Source organism: Coenobita brevimanus, chromosome 8, assembly GCF_032717465.1.
Source record: "Coenobita brevimanus isolate Jiangsu-jjx chromosome 8, ASM3271746v2, whole genome shotgun sequence".
NCBI lineage: Eukaryota > Metazoa > Arthropoda > Malacostraca > Decapoda > Coenobitidae > Coenobita > Coenobita brevimanus.
In genome coordinates, this window is record NC_136961.1 from 15428536 (window position 1) to 15447199 (window position 18664).

Sequence of the window (18664 nt, forward strand, 5' to 3'; positions counted from 1 at the left end):
ATATACGCATTCTTGACGTGATTATCGCAGCCACAGCATTTCGCCTTCATAAAACAGAAGGACTATAGGTTTCATGCATTACGTCCTTACGTCCAGCATTACTGTGCAGAACGCCATGTATTACATATTAAGGACCACAAGGACAGTACTGGTAGTCATCGTGATTCTCATGAATCTCTCCATAGGCTATTGAAAACAGTGCTTTATGCTCAACTTCAGAATTATGTTCTCATCATGGCAATGATGGGCAAAGATACTAAAAACAATATATACAACCAAATTATCATTTATTATACAACAAAGTTCAAACTGCCTCCGTGCTGCAGTCTCAAGGGTGTAACCAGCTCACACAATCACATGTAACCTGAAGAAATTAAATACATGATCCTATATATATATATATATATATATATATATATATATATATATATATATATATATATATATATATATTAATAACCATGAACAACACTGTTTGATCTAAAATATATTGTGTTGGGTAAAGCAGAGGACACTAACTAGCATGGCAACCTACCACACGGAAACCACCATGTTGCACTACACGCCACAGAAACCGATGCACAGACCATGATATCAGCGAAAAGACTATGAGAAGAGTATTGCACGAAGCAGGGTTGCATCACAGGACCCTAGCAAACGTTATGTTGACAATCCAGAGGATTTTTGGAAGTGTGTCGCTGAAGGCGCAACTGCTGGAGAAGGAATAATACTCGGTGAGTATTATTTCTGAGGTTTTCGCTTGTATAAACTAAACTATTCAGTCATACATGACCATTAAAATATATTAATAATTACTGCAGGGGGACAACCAGTTTCGTTACAACGTCAGTCCATGCAGAGGAAATTACTTTGGGCATATAGGGTTACTCGATGTTAAATTTCATAAGTGTAGAGCCTGTATGATTATATATATATATATATATATATATATATATATATATATGTGTGTGTGTGTGTGTGTGTGTGTGTGTGATCAGGTATTTAATTTTTTTCAGGTAGCACGGAGGCAGTTTGAGCTTTGTTGTATAATAAATGATAATGTGGTTGTATATATTGTTTTTATTATCTTTGCCTATCATTGCCATGATGAGAACATAATTCTGAAGTTGAGCATAAAGCACTGTTTTCAATAGCCTATGGAGAGATTCATGAAAATCACGATGACTACCAGTACTGTCCTTGTGGTCCTTAATGTGTTATACATGGCGTTCTGCACAGTAATGCTGGACGTAAGGACGTAATGCATGAAACCTATAGTCCTTCTGTTTTATGAAGGCGAAATGCTGTGGCTGCGATAATCACGTCAAGAATGCGTATATATCTGCCAACACTTTCATTCTAAATAACTAATATCGTAACCTTCGCCATAAATTTCCAGTTATTCTTTTCCCGATGGCAGTTTTTTCCACTTTCATGTAGTAGGACTGTAGTTGATAAGGGAGAAATTCCTATGGCACTAAAAGTTTGTAAGAAGGAATGAGGTTAAAAATATGAGAAAGAATAGATAAACAGTACTACAAAAGGAAAGGAGGGAACGGGTAGCGAGAGAAGGAGAAAGCAGGGGGGAGGATGTGTGAGGTTGCCAGCCTACTTGAGAGAGACTGCAATATATGCGTAAATTTAGACCAAATTTATTCAAAACGTCAAATAGCGACGCCAATTAAGGTGTAACACTCATTATTAGACAAATGCATATTGAAAGAAAACAGGTAATTAAACAGATTAATGAAAGGAATATTTGTTGACAAATATGGTTATTTAAAGAGAAAGTTAAACTGCCTTATGCCTAAAAAAAAATGTAGGGCGTAGGAGAAAGTGATAAAAAGGGGGACTTCAAGCACGAGGGATAATAGGAATACGGAAATAGCTGAAGAAAAAAGTTATGAAAAAATTGGTTCGGGTCCGAAAGACCGTCCAATATCTTTATTTATTGCCTAATATCCAAAGGATAATAATAATGAGTAGGATACCTAAATACGGTGGTGAATAATAAACAGTGTTTTTATTTAGTAGATAAAAATGCAATATATGCAGCAGATATTATAATAAATCATTTTTTGTAATTTCTTTTCATCTAATCACACTCACCTGTCTTACCCTCCAGCAGACTCTCGTCTCCGCTACCCAACCATTCGTCTCCCCCTCCCACCAGCCAGACTGTGCTGCTTCTTCACCCTCCCACACTACCCCCTATATAACTCCGCCCACATTTCTCCCCTCCTCACCCTCCCACATCCCCCCTCCCTCCACCTGCAACTGTTACCAGAACCACTGACACCCAAACCAAGTCGCTGGTGGATGGGGTGTAGCCGTTTCATCTGTCCGGAGCTGTACATTTGCATGAGAATCCTCAGCTGACTCTATTTCCATCCGAATAATTTGCTTTATAGCTACGTGTAAGTTCATTCCCCTTTTGCCTACAAGACACCCCATAGACAACGAACCCATTCATAGCATCGCGTCACGTCATTATATATTTTTCAATTTACTCAATGCAAATAAAGTAATATAAGCACAGAATAGGATCTGCAGAGATAGCCCTGAGTTAACGTTCACTACTCTTACTTCCGAACTGTGATGGGCTGTGGATCACTGAGAGTCCTTGTAGCCAAGTGACCACCATCGGGATTTTTTTTAATGTACCAGGGGTCACTGTTTCAGGAGGAAACTTGTGTACTTGTCCCACATGGAAGAGTTTCTTGTCCCAGTGGAGTGAACGGACCTAGGGCCTGATTGACTGTTGCCTTCCTTAAAAGCACCAGGCAAGGCTGCCGCACCACCCCTAAACATCCAGTCTGTGCACTGTACATCCACACTGTGCACTGTGCAGTCCCTGTTTGTCTATAGGACACCCCGTCTTATATATTTTTCAATTTCCCCAATACAAGGAATTAATATAAGCACAGATTAGGATCTGCACAGATAGCCCTGAGTTAATGGTCACTACTCTTACTTTCGACCTGTGATGGGCTGTCGATCACTGAGGGTCCCTGTTAGCCAAGTGACCACCATCAGGATTTTTTCAATGTACCTGGGGTCATTGCTTCAGGAGGAAACTTGTGTACTTGTCCCACATGGGAGAGTTCCTTGTCTCAGTGGAGTGAACGGAGCTAGGGCCTGATTGACAGCTGCCTACCTTAAAAGTGCCAGGCAAGGCTGCTGCATCACCCCTAAACATCCATGCGTGTACTTAGAGAGATTGTAACACGTAACACATCATGTGTTATCCCCTCAGACAAGCTCAGTTTAATTATTTACTATAAAAACAGGAAAGTTAGCAACATGATTATGAAAAACAACACAGCTCAACAAACCAACAGACTTCAACATACCAAAGTAGTTTATGAATTCACTTGCCCACACGAAGGTTGTAAACTTCGTCACATGAAATATATTGGTATGACCACAACCACACTAAGCAGACGTTTAACCATGCACCTACAATCCGGTTCTATAAAAGATCATATGACTCAACATCACACATCAATAAACAGACAAGTTCTAATAGAAAATACTAATATAATAAAAAAATATCATGACCACATTAGACTACAACTGGCAGAAGCACTTCTCATACGTGAAAACACGCCGGCCATAAACAACCAAACTACTGGACTAGATCGTACCCTCAAACTGTTTAAATACACAAAGGCCCGACCACAAGGAGCGACAATTACAAATGAACATTACACACACAATAACACAACTGGCAACACCACACAGCCACAAACACCCACTCACCCATACAACCTTCGCAGTCAACCACGTAGCTCATAGCTGACTACACCTATAAGGTTTGTCTCTTTTATCCATACACTTTTAACTGTAGCTCATACTTGACTTCACCTAAAGGGTTTGTCTCTTTTATCCATACTCTTGTAACTCTACACTTTTATTAGTCGTTGTTGTACGTTTCAGTATATATATTGTATAGGTTTATGTTGTATATGTCATGTTTTATAGTGTATTGTATCTATATTACAGTCGCTGATGATGTGTAAGGATACACGAAACGTCCTACGAAAAATGAAAATAAATAATTAATAATATATAGTTACGACATGGATCTTGGACATATTATCTACAACCTGAATCATAGTGTAAAACAATGTGTAAGAAAACTCGAAAAGATCAACAGAAAAATAGTGAACAATGGCTACGCCTTGGTCTTTAATGATTTTTGTATAAAAGAAAACATTCTGCCTAAATATACTAATATTACATATATATATATATATATATATATATATATATATATATATATATATATATATATATATATATAAATACAAAGAAGAGTGACCCATATATGGCATACCGGTACCATTATCTTTAAATGAAATATCAATAACTCTTACCATAATCTTAATTTTAAACTTCTTTTTTTTCTTGCATGTATGCATTTCACTACAATAACCCAAGTACATACTGTATTACAATTAAATAGTTTACTTTTAATCCATTTATTCAAATATGTATACAACTTGTTTAAAATGTAATATTACTGAATAATTGCTATTTACTATGAATTTTACATGTATACAATATTATAATCAATATTATGTACTAATAGATTAGCATATGTCAATAATAATTGCTGTTGGAGGACCTTCAGCTGCGTGGGCCGAGCAATGTTATGAGTCCATATTATATTTACAAATCATAATAGATAGATAGATAAATAGACAGATAGACAGCTCTATGCGAGCCTGGGAATGGGAAATGATCTTGCAAGTTAAACTGAGGAAAAGCTGACGACAGATTAGGAAGTAGCAAGTCAGGAGATGATGCAGTTAGTTTGTCAGCGAAACACCAGGAGAACAAAGCCTAGTGACCATACACACACATACACACATAGGCTTCTAGAACTTTCCAACCACAGTGAACACACGTGACACGACCCCTGTTTCACCAGAATTTAGGAAAGAGAGCTCAGAAGGAGAGAGGCCATAGAATCGGCAGGTAGTAGAGAGAAAGGCTTAGCAACTTGGAAGAGAGAGAGAGAGAGAGAGAGAGAGAGAGAGAGACAGGGAGATAGCTAGCGGGACTCTACTTATACTCACTCGTGTGTGAGAGACTTTTGTTAATATTTCCAAGACAAATAAAAATAGTCCCATACTCTTCTTTACCTCTCCTGTCATTGCATGACAAATGGGAACCAAGATTATCTACTTACAAACAACTCAAGTATAACAACCGCTCGTCCACAAGTCTAATAGATAACCTCAGCTACAAGTAACTACAAAGTCTTTTTATGACATTTCTAGTGATAATATCAGGCTGTGGTAATCATATTACGGGTTGTTGGGAAGTGTAAAGTGGAGACTTCGTTACCCAACTTCAGAGGTCTCCATAAGTCCTACGGTACTCGACGAAGGCTCAACAAACATCCCAGGAGAAGGCTGAAGGTATGTACCATAAGCACGATTAATTATAATATTCTAGGACTAATAACTGATTTTTGGCAAATATTTTTCGAGAGTCTGTCGGAGCACGAATATGCCCGCGAGACACGCAAGTCAGGCAAAAACAACCCCGCGGTTTAGGGGTTAAAACGAGCTGCGAGGGGACGGAGTTTTGGGCCAAGTTTAAGTGAATGAAATATACCCTGAATGGGTTAACGATACCGTATAAACACTCAAGCTTTCATAATTCATTTAACTGGAATAAATAATCTAGCTGGAATAGAGTACTAGAGTTGTCCCGGCAAAGTTGATTAAAGTTAAGTATTGGTACTTCTTTTTTTATACATTTTTCTTTGTATGGTGGTAGGTGGTGGCGACCATCATCCACTCATTTGATGTAGTGCTGCCTACTTCTTCCTTAATCTGTATCATTCTTTTTCTGCATCTGATCTCCTTTCTTCCTGTTTCTCCCATCTTTCCTTTCACTTTTTTAGTTTTTCCCTTTTTGGTGGCTTTAAATTGAATGGCAAGGCTAATAGTTTCCTGTAAGCCTGGAAACCATTTACAGTGCTGGATGGTAATCATGATAACCAACCCAAACGTGTTCCCTACGTGTCAACAAGTGCACTGGCGGAGGTTTAGAACCCTTTCCTTTAAATCAATTAAAGACCAGTGGCCACTCCTTATGGAATTATGGTTTCTTGGAATAACTAGAATAATAGAAGAGGTTAACTGGTAATTGGCAGGAAAAATAAAGCTAGAAAGTTTAATTCTAAGCTATTATGATGCAGGTTGGTGGAAACATGGTAGAAGAAGGAATATTCAAAGTTGGGTGTTCGCAGAGTGTAAAAATGAAAAATAGAATCGGTAGGTCGTGAGAGAGAGACAGACAGACAGACAGACCATTGAGCTGTAAATATATACTGAAGTGAGTCACGGAGGGCATGGAGATGATAAAATCGACACGCGAGGGAGGGACCATTAAAGTATCATCTATTTCTTTTCGATAAGCTTTCCAACGATAAGCATAAGTTCTGTGTAGCTAAATAGTTTCGGAAATATCCCAGCTTTTGTGCTCAGTCGTATTTTGTCTTCTTGTTTCAGCAATGCAGTGGCAAATCTTGAGAAAAGCCGATTAACTAACACCCCTCACTTTTCCGTATGTTTTCAGCAATGTGATTAGGCTCCCTGTAGGTTTAATAACAGTTCGAGACAGTCTGGGGCTCAGTTTGGTGCCTTTGGGCTTTTTTGAGGAACGCCACTGAGGTAACAAATAATACTTTTCCATATTTTTTTTTTTTTTAAATGATGGGGTTGGTCTGCTGCATCTAGTTTCCAAGTTATTACCGTTTTGGTATTAAGTCTGAGTTTTACCTTTTCCAGTTGTATGCTAGCAACAAGAAATTTTGTTGTTTTTAATGCATCAACAACTCACATCTTTCGACCCGTCAAAATCTTCCACGGGAGTATCGGCTAATTTCAAACAATATCCAACTCAGTTCTGCAACACCTTCAAGCTTACTTCGGGTTTCAGTCTCTCGGGACTCATCTTGGAAAGGTCATATGACTTCTCTTGTAAAATCTGCTTTCAAGAGATTGGGTGTGCAAAGCCGACTTCGTGCCATCTTTACCTGCACAGTTGTTGATTTTTTCAAGGGTATTATTCGCCTCTGTGTATAGTGCAACTCCCATGTATGGGGAGGCTCCCCACATACTGTTCTTTTCAACAATGTGCAGTCAAAGCTGTTCATCTATTTAACTCTCCTCCTCTTACTGACTGCCGTAACCTCTTTCACTTCGCTTCACTGTTACGTCTATATCTTTTTCTATCCCCACTTCAATGGTCACTGCTCCTCTGAACTGTCTGCTTGCGTCCATGCACCACGACTGCGGTCATGTAGCGCTCGTCTAGCAACAAACTCTCATCCCTTTCCTGTCGAAACTCTCTAATGCAAGAATTAACCGTTACTCCCAGTCCTTCATGTCTGCAACAGTTAAACTGTGGAAATGTCTTCCTCTGTCTGTATTTGGAGTTTTGGAGTTGAGATTGATATAGGCGTTCTCACCCAACAACGTTTCATAGTTTCTCTTCCTCTCCAACAAAAATCGTTTGAAAGATAGCAAGAATATAATTACAATGTGTTGTTGTAATGAAGGAGTTCAACCAGTCACCAGGATCTGTGCAGTGTGTAAAATTCTACAAGACTTTAGTTGAACTATCCCTCTAGATATAACTAAGCATGATCAACAAAGACGAATGAAGTTCAGTGGTAATTCACACTTTTAATGCTTTTTTACACCGTTTTGTTTGATTATGATGGGGTATGATAATATGTATAATTTACGCTATGTTAACATGTATATGTCGCTGAACACACCATTTTTGTGTCTTCATTTTTCTGATTCAGGATCCTGCTCATCCTCAAAGGTATGGCTATGCCTTCAGGACTTTAAAACAACACTGAACAGTTTTAGGATATGTGAGAGGCACAGAATACGAAAACTTTTTCGGTATCATGGAACTGGGCTAATACAGAACTAAATTCTCATTTCTAGAGGGCATATTTGTTTTTGCAAGAGTGTGGAGAGGGTGGGGGAATGGAGTCTCGGACCATCACTTAGTGATGGCCAAGGTAGAGATGCAAAGAAAGTGGTTGGGGAGACGAAGGGGAAGACAGGAGGAAGCAAGTCTTGTGAGAAGAGTGGAGAAATTGCAAGATGGTGAGAAATTGACAGAGTATAAGAGCATAGTGGAAGAAAGATTGGGATGGTATGAGCTAGAGCAGATGGAAGGGGTGGAAGACGTATGTAAGATATTCACGGAAGAGATAGACCCAGCGTGTGAGGCGGTTTGTGGAGTGAGGAGGAGATGCAAGGGTGTGCAAGGGACAGCATTGTGAAATGATGAGGTGAAACGAGCTGTGGAACAAAAGAAGAAGGCATATAGTGAATGGTTAGCGAGTAGAGGTAGGGGAGAAGATGAGAGAGAGAAGAGAGAGGTATATGTAAGCAGGAGAAGGGAGGTTAAGAGACTGGTGAAGGAGAGTAAGAAAGTGGATGAAGAGTTTGGGAGGAATCTGAGTGTGAAATGGAGAGAGAGTAAGAAATTGTTTTGGAAGGAGGTAAAGAAAGTAAGGCAGTGTGAAAGGGGAAATAGTAGGGGAGTGAAAGATAAGAATAATAGATTGTTGGTGGAGAAGAGAGAGAAACTGAGGAGATGGAAGGAGCACTTTGAGGATTTGTTGAATGTAAAGATTGAGAGCAGTGCGAGTATAATGGTTGGGGAATGGCTGGGAGAAGGAGAGATGAGAGGAGGGAGGAAGAGATCAGTAGGGCGGAAGTAGTGGAAGCGATGAAAAAGATTAAGTTGGGAAAGGCCCCAGGAATCGATGGAGTGTGTGGTGAAATGCTGAGGTACGGGAGTAAGATTGTTGTGGAGTGGATATGGAAGTTGTGTAGATTGGCTTGGGAAGAGGGAAGGGTTCCAGAGGACTGGAAATCAGGTATAATTGTTCCTTTATACAAAGGAAAAGGGGAGAGAGAAGTATGTGGTAACCATAGGGGTATATGCCTTCTTAGTGTGACTGGTAAAATATATGGTAGAATACTCATTGATAGGGTTAGGCATATGACAGAGGAGCTAGTTGGAGAAGAAGGGGGATTTAGGAAGGGAAAAGGGTGTGTAGATCAGATATTTGTTCTAAGATGTTTAGTGGAGAAGTATCTAGAGAAGGGAAGGAAAGTGTATGCTGCCTTCATGGACTTGGACCAACCTTATGACAGAATAGATAGGCAAGGTATGTGGAAGATATTAAGAATATATGGAGTGCAGAGGAAATTGCTGAGTGCTGTGAAGAGCTAGGGCTACGGTGCGAGTGGATGGTGAGCTTAGTGAGTTCTTTGATCTCAATGTGGGACTGAAACAGGGTTGTGTGATGTCTCCGTGGCTGTTTAATATATACATGGATGGGGTTGTAAAGGAGATGCAAGGTAGGGCAGTGGATGTGGGGGTGGCTCTAATGAATGAGGGTGAGATTTGGAAGCTTCCGGTGTTGCTGTTTGCTGATGATACAGTATTGTTGAGTGAAGATGAATGGGATTTGCTAGGTTTGGTGAATGAATTTGGGACAGTGTGTAGGAGGAGGCATCTGAAAGTTAATGTAAACAAAAGTAAAGTTATGGTGTTTGAGAGGAATGAAGTCACAGAGTGTGCAGTGAGGTTGGATGGTGAGGATATGGAGAATGTGAGTGCATTCAAGTACTTGAGTAGTGTGATGAGTAAGGATGGAACTTTGAGGGATGAAGTGCGTGAAAGGGTACAGCAGGGAAGGAAGGTTGTTGGTACACTGAAAGCAGTGATGAGAAATAGGGAGGTGAGTATGGAAGTTAAGAAGTCACTGCATGATAGTATTGTGATCCCTACCCTGAGGTATGAAAGAGAGGCGTGGACCTTGGAAGAGGGGAACAAGTCAAGAGTGAGAGCAGTGGAAATGAGTTACTTGAGAGGAGCATGTGGAGTGACGTGGAGGGACAGGTTGACGAATGAAGAAGTGAAGGAACGTTGTGGGGTGGATGTGGATGTGGTTGAGAAGATTAGGAGAAATACACTGAGGTGGTTTGGACATGTGAAGAGAATGGAGAATGAAAGACTAAGAGGGTGTATGTAGGTGAGGTGGAGGGAGGGAGAGGGAGGGGTAGACCGAGGATGAGGTGGAGGGATGGAGTTGAGATGTACTGTATATGAGGGAGGGGGGGTGAGTTGGGGGGAGGGTAGTCAAATGGTGGATGATAGAGCGACTTGAAGGCGTTTTGTCTGCGGCCACCCTTTGCGGGATTAGGGCGTCAGGGTATAGATAGATAGATAGATATTTGTTTTTCAGAAAGAAAGTATAAAGAAAATTTTGAACTCTTACTTGAAACCCAGCACTTGTATTGCAAACTGTTCTGTATGCTGTATAGTATACCTCTGAGCTGATTATGCCATTCTTACCAAGGTTGCAACAATATTTTTTATACAGTAACTCTGAATAATACGACCTGGCAGTTCATTCTGAATTTGTCCCCTATGAGCACTAAGAAAACACTCGTGAGCCTGGCTTTGGCCCCTCCTATTTTATATACCAGTGGAGTTATGATGATAATACAGATGATGATCATCTGCGGCAAGATAAGGAGAAAAATAAAGAAAGAAACCCTGAGCGATATTAAGATGATGATGATAGTTAGTCGAGAGAAAAAAAAATACAGAGAGTATATAATTCACAATGAATACTGATATTAGTGGCGGGGAAGGGAAAGCTTATGAGATACGGTACGTTAATGAGGTTTCCGTTAGTCTCCTTTACTCCAATCTGTTTTACTAATTATAGAGGGATGGAAAACAGAGGATAGGAAGAGTCACTGATAAAAGCGAGCTGGAAGGAGAGAGATGAAGTGGGTGGTGGAGGGTACGGAGGGAGAGGAAACGTGTGGAAAAAATAGCAAGGGTGAGAATAATAGACGAGGAGAGAGTAAACGTAGAGTAAATGTGTGACCTTTTGAGAGGAAATGCAGTGAATCTTGAAAGCAGGAAAGCCGGAGGAGATGCACAGAAAAGAATGAAAGTTGGAGCTTCTGTAAAACTATCTACAGTATATATCTATTAATCCCTTAAGGGATAACCATAAACAAACTGCCTCTATGTCTTCCTGTCGGCCGCAATTTCGCTGCCCTACCCTCAGCTCACACCTCCCTCTCCCATATATTGTATACCGCTCCTGTACATCCCTCCAACTCATCCTGGTCCTCCCACTCCCCCCCCCCCTCTGCCTCACTTACATACACTCTCCTTGTTAGTCTGTCGCTCTCCACCCTCGCCACATGGCCAAACCACCTCAGTGAATTTCTCCTAACGCGCTCTATCACATCCACATCCATATCAAAACGCTCCTTCACTTTCCTATTTGTCAGTCTATCTCTCCATGTAACTCCACATGCACCTCTCATATAACTCATTTCCACTGCTCTCACTCTTGACTTGTGTCCTTCCAACAAGATCCAAGCTTCGCTTCCATACGTTGCAGTTGGTATCACAATACTATCATCCAGTGACTTTTTTACTTCCACGCTCACTTCCTTATTTCATATCACCGCATTCAAAGAACCAGCAACCTCTCTTCCCTGATGTACAGTTTCAAGCACTTCATCCTCCAAACTACCTTCCTCACTCATCACCCTACCCAGGCATTTAAATGTACTCACATTTTCCACTTCTCCATCATCCAGCCTCACTATGCATACACTGACTTCATTTCTCTCGAAGACCATAACTTTACTCTTCCCTACATTCAGCTGTAGATTCCATTTCTTACACACTTTCCCAGACTCATTCATCAAGCCTTGCAGTTCCCCTTCTTCTTCATGTAACAATACAATATCATCTGCAAACAACAAAACAGGAAGTTTCCAAACGCTGCTCTCATTCATTATGGCCTCTCCAACATCCACGGCCTTACCTTGTATCTCTTTTTTATCCCCATCCATATATATTGACCGAACAACCATGGAGACACGTTACATCCCTTTTCCAATCCAACATTCAGATAGAAAAATTCACTCAGCTCACTATCCACACGCACTGCTGCCCTAGCAACCTCATACACACTCTTCATGCCATTCAACAGTTTCCCATTTACTCAACAATTCTCAGTATTTTCCACACTCCTTGTCTATCCAGTGTGTCATATGCTTTCTCCAAGTCCATGAAGACCGCATATAACTCATTTCCCGTCTTTAGAAACTTCCACTAAGGACCTAAGGATAAATATCTGATCTACACAACCTCATCCCATTCTATAACCTCCCTGTTCTTCTCCAACTAATTTCTCTGTTATTTCCCTAAATTTGTCAATAACTATCATACCTTTTACTTTTCCCATTCCACTAAGAAGACAAATGCTCTTATGATTACCACAAACTTCTTTTTCCCCTTTTTCTTTGTACAGGGGAATAATTATACCTGACTTCCAGTCCTCAGGGACTCTACTCTCCTTCCAGGGCAATCTGCATATCTTCCATATCTATCTTACTACTACCTCTTCCCCCATGCTTCGTCTCACAGCACACTCCATGAGTTCCTGGGGATTTCCCCATTTTGAATTTCTTCATTGCTTCCATTGCTTTCAGTATTCCATTACTTCCATCCTACTAAAACTATCTATCTATCTATCTATAGCCCGACGCCCTAATCCCGCAAAGGGTGGCCGCAGACAAAACGCCTCCAAGTCACTCTGTCACCCACCATTTGACTCCCCTCCCCCCAACTCACCCCCCCCTCCCTCATATACCTCTCAACTCCATCCCTCCACCTCATCCTCGTTCTACCCCTCCCTCTCCCTCCCTCCACCTCACCCACATACACCCTCTTAGTCAGTCTTTCACTCTCCATCCTCTCCACATGTCCAAACCACCTCAGTGTATTTCTCCTAATCTTTTCAACCACATCCCCATCTACCCCACAACGTTCCTTCACTTCTTCATTCGTCAACCTGTCCCTCCATGTCACTCCACATGCTCCTCTCAAGTAACTCATTTCCACTGCTCTCACTCTTGACTTGTTCCCCTCTTGCAAGGTCCACGCCTCGCTTCCATACGTCAGAGTAGGGATCACAATACCATCATGCAGAGACTTCTTAACTTCCATACTCACTTCCCTATTTCTCATCACTGCTTTCAGCATGCCTACAACCTTCCTTCCCTGCTGTACCCTTTCACGCACTTCATCCCCCAAAGTTCCATCCTTACTCATCACACTACCCAAGTACTTGAATGCACTCACATTCTCCATATCCTCACCATCCAACCTCACTGCACACTCTGTGACTTCATTCCTCTCAAACACCATAACTTTACTTTTGTTTACATTAACTTTCAGCTTCCTCCTCCTACACACTGTCCCAAATTCATTCACCAAACCTTGCAACTCCCATTCATCTTCACTCAACAATACTGTATCATCGGCAAACAGCAACACCGGAAGCTTCCAAATCTCACCCTCATTCATTAGGGCCACCCCCACATCCACTGCCCTACCTTGTACCTCCTTTACGACCCCATCCATATATATATTAAACAGCCATGGAGACATTACACACCCCTGTTTCAGTCCCACATTGAGATCAAAGAACTCACTCAGCTCACCATCCACTCGCACCGTAGCCCTAGCTCCCTCGTACATACTCTTCACAGCACTCAACAATTTCCCCTCCACTCCATATATTCTTAATACCTTCCACATACCTTTCCTATCTATTCTGTCATAAGCTTTCTCCAAGTCCATGAAGGCAGCGTACACTTTCCTTCCCTTCTCTAGATACTTCTCCACTAAACATCTTAGAACAAATATCTGATCTACACACCCTTTTCCCTTCCTAAATCCCCCTTGTTCTTCTCCAACTAGCTCCTCTGTCATATGCCTAACCCTATCAATGAGTATTCTACCATATATTTTACCAGTCACACTAAGAAGGCAAATACCCCTATGGTTACCACATACTTCTCTCTCCCCTTTTCCTTTGTACAGAGGAACAATTATACCTGATTTCCAGTCCTCTGGAACCCTTCCCTCTTCCCAAGCCAATCTACACAACTTCCATATCCACTCCGCAACAATCTCACCCCCATACCTAAGCATTTCACCACATACTCCATCAATTCCTGGGGCCTTTCCCAGCTTAATCTTCTTCATCGCTTCCACTACTTCCGACCTACTGATCTCTTCCTCCCTCCTCTCATCTCTTCTTCTCCCAGCCATTCCCCAACCACTTATACTCACACTGCTCTCACTCTCTACATTCAACAAATCCTCAAAGTGCTCCTTCCATCTCCTCAATTTCTCTCTCTTTTCTACCAACAATCTATTATTCCTATCTTTCACTCCCCTACTATTTCCCCTTTCACACATCCTTACTTTCTTTACCTCCTTCCAAAACAATTTCTTACTCTCCCTCCATTTCACACTCAGATTCCTCCCAAAACAATTGTGAATAATACAAGTCAAAAGTGCATTGGGCCTACCACTACCCGACTGAAGATATAGTCATGAAGGTTTTATTGCAGTTTGAATCATGTGATGACCATTAACAATGGGAGATAGTAATTTGTTTGTAATGGTTAGGTAATCTTTTACCAATAAATGTTACTTTAAAATTGTAATTCTGTGCTATGCCTCTACTTATATATATATATATATTGTTACATAGCCTATGATTTCATCATCCTTTGTCTAATTTTAACGCACAGTTGCTGCATGTTTGATCACGAGCGTGTTCTGCCTCAGTCCCCCCCTTCTACCGTTATAGTAGAGTAAGTCGTTCTCTCTGTTGTCCAGAGCGGGATTGTCAACTCTATGTCCCCATGGCTTCATTTGCGCGTCCTTATTACAAGTTGTATCAAGCTCTCCTGGCTCCTATATAATGAGCTCAGTCTCTGCATCATGGCCACTTAGATCTGCTCCTCATTTTGTTCACATCTCTGTCCTCCCCTGTACAGATATTATTATTGTGAGTGCTCAGGAAATCTCCAACCATCTAGCAGCTGTGTGTAATTTGAGTATAACTGTTATTGCATTTTTTCTTGTACTGTATAGCATAAGTTTAATTTGTAGGCCTAGTGAAGTTTTTTGTAATTCATGTAGGGTTCTTTGTGTCAGTCATTTTTGATAATAGTTTGTATCTGTAATTATTTATCTGGCATTTACTGAGTATTATCTGGTATCTCATTTTATCAGGGCTGACTTAGATAAATTTACTCTTGCTAATTTCGTGTTAATAGAGGCTATTGCAGTTAACCATATATTTAACCTGTTTTTGCCATTACATTATCCTTATGAGTCCTGAATGTTTTCTTGTTAGTTTGAGCATTAAACTTTAACTTGTAATTTTACCTAACTCTTTTGTTTTGAACCTGGAACTTTACGGGACAGTAGTGACTCTTCGTATTCTCACTTAAAGTGTACATTATCTTTCTCTGTTCCGTAACATAAATTTGGCGACCTCATATCAGGATATTCAGGATATTATCATAAGGATATTGTTTGATATTTTGTGACTGTGATATATTCATGATGGCTACTATTTCTACACTTGATGAAGCCAAAGATTTTTTGTCAAATGTGCAAACAGTGTGTGATATAGAAAACAGAACAAAGAATGAACTTAAGATTGTTGCTCAACAATTGGGATTTGTTGTTCGCTCTCATCAGTCTAAAGATCAAATTGTTGCCATGATTAATGAAAGCTTGTTTAATGTAACTCCTCCAAATGAGCAAACGCAGATTGAATTAGCTAAGTTACAGCTAGCCCTGCAGGAGGCTCGTGTTAAGGAGGCTGAGTTTCACGCACAAGTTGAACTTGCTAGGATTCAGGCAGACCATGAGTATCGCATGAAACAATGTGGAACTGGATCATCTAGCTCTGATGATTTTGATGTGGCTAAAAATGTTAAACTTGTCCCTCCTTTTAATGAATCTGATTTAACAAAGTATTTTCAGTTGTTTGAGAGGGTAGCTACAGGTTTTAATTGGCCTAAGGAGTATTGGCCAGTACTCCTTCAAACTGTTCTCACCGGTAAAGCTCAAGTAACTTATGCATCTTTGCCTCAGGATCAGTCTGATAATTATGATGTAGTAAAGAGCTTGATTCTTAAGGCCTATGAGCTTGTTCCTGAAGCTTATAGAGTAAAATTTAGGACAACTTACAAGCAAGATAAGCAATCCCATGTTGAGTATGCAAGAATCAAAGAAGATTTGTTAGAGCAGTGGTTAAATTCTAAGAATGTGGATTCTGATTTTGGTAAATTTAAGCAGATGATTTTGCTGGAGGATTTCAAAAGGTGTATTAGTAAAGATGTAAGCCTATATCTTGATGAGAAAAGAATAGATAATTTGTCTGATGCTGCAGTTTTAGCTGATGAGTATGTTCTCACTCACAAGAGATATTCTAGAGAAAAAGGGAAAGCTGAGAGTAAGTACGTTGCCTCTACTCAGAGTACAGGTAACAGGAAAGAGAATAAGGATGATGTTTCTCAGGAAGTAAATACCAGCTTCACCTCTAGATTTCAGAAAAGTAAATGTACTTATTGTAGTAAGCTTGGTCATACTACGGAGAGATGTTTCAGGAGACAGCGTGATGTGAACAAAAAGGAGTCTTTAAATATTCAGTCAATTGGTCTAGTGTCCACTCTTGAGAGTTCCCAGAATTCTTTAACTGAGTTAACTGAACCTGCTTTGAGGGGTAACTTAAATTCTCATGATGGAGCTCCTCTTTTGAGCAGTAACGTGGGTGACACTCTCAAGAGTTCATGTGCTAATTTCCTGTCTGATGGTTTTGTCAGTCCTCTGGACAGTAATGACAGGAAATCAGTTCAAATATATCGTGATACAGGTGCTTGCCAATCCCTTATGCTGACCAGTGTTCTAGGCTCTAATTTTAATTCCTCTGATGAAACTGTAATCTTACAAGGTGTAGGGAATAATTACTTCTCTGTTCCTCTGTGCAAAGTGAATTTAGAGTCTGGTTTTGTTAATGGTTCTGTTATTGTTGGGTTGGTTGAGACACTCCCAATGTCAGGTGTAACTTTCTTACTTGGAAATGATATTGGTGGAAGTCAAGTGTGTCCAGCTCCTCAGTTGTCTAATGAGCCAGTGGCTGTGTCCCTGGATTGTGATGTCCCTGATGTGTTCCCTGCATGTGCTGTCACTAGGGCTAAGTCTAAAGTTACTGGTGATTTAGAGGATAATGATGATGATGATGTTATCCTAGCTGACACTTTTCTTGCTAATTTGGACCACTCACCAGATGAGGCAGTACCCCGTAGTGTTGATAATTTGTCTCGTCAAGAGTTGGTTGAGTTGCAGGTTGCTGACCCTGAGTTGAAAGGTCTAGCTAACTCTGCTTACAGTGAAGAAGAGTCAGCCGGTGCTTCTACTTGTTATTATGTAAAGTCAGGAGTACTTATGAGGAAGTGGAGACCCCCAACAGCATCAGCCGACTGTGAATGGGAGGTTGTACATCAAGTTGTCATCCCTCGTGTTTGTAGGCAGGATATCATTAGAGTGGCTCATGATTCCAGTTTGGCAGGACACCTTGGAGTGAGGATGACTGTGGCACGCATTTTGAAACACTTCTACTGGCCAGGTATCTTCAGGGATGTTTCCTGGTATTGTAAGTCTTGTCACACCTGTCAAGTTGTGGGGAAGTGTAATCAGACCGAAAAGGTTGCACCTCTAGTTCCCATTCCTCCTTTTGAGGCGCCTTTCACCCGTGTGTTGGTGGATATTGTGGGCCCTCTTCCTAAGACTTCTTCAGGATTTTCTTATGTGTTGACCATGATTGACATGGCTACTCGTTATCCTGAAGCCATTCCACTTAGAAACATCTCAGCAAAGAACGTGGTAAAGGAAATGCTGGGGTTCTTCACAAAGTTTGGTCTGCCTAAGGAGGTACAGTCAGACCGGGGGAGTAATTTCATGTCAAACGTTTTCAAGCAGTCTCTGAAAGAGTTGGGCATCACCCAGATCACGTCTTCAGCTTACCATCCCCAGACCCAAGGAGCGTTGGAGAGATATCATCAAACACTCAAATCGATGCTCAAGAAATACTGTTTGGAACATCAGAAAGACTGGGATAAAGGTCATCCATTCGTTGTGTTTGCTGCAAGAGAATCTCCAAATGAATCACTGGGCTTCTCACCTTTTGAACTACTGTTTGGCCATGAAGTAAGAGGACCCCTTAAGTTACTCAAGGAATGCTGGCTGTCGGAGGAAGATGACGTCAACCTGCTGGAGTATGTGATGAAGTTCAAAGAACGGCTGTCCACTGCTTTACAGCTGGCGAGAGAGAATTTAGGAGCTGCTCAGGAGAAGATGAAGACTTGGTATGATAAGAAGTCCAGGTTACGCCACTTTCAGCCAGGAGATCAGGTTTTGATTCTGCTACCAGTTCATGGGCAACCTCTTCAAGCCAAGTTTAGTGGTCCTTATTTCGTGGAGAAGAAACTCAGTGATGTCAGCTATGTCATCGCCACACCAGATCGTAGAAAGAGCAAGCAACTATGTCACATCAACATGCTAAAGTTATATCACAGGCGGGACGAAAATAATCCAGTCTGCACTGTAGCTGTTCCACCCGAGTCTGCAAGTGAAGCTCTCCCATGCAGTATGAGCCTGAGTGATAGTTTGGGGAAGAATCCTGATATCATGA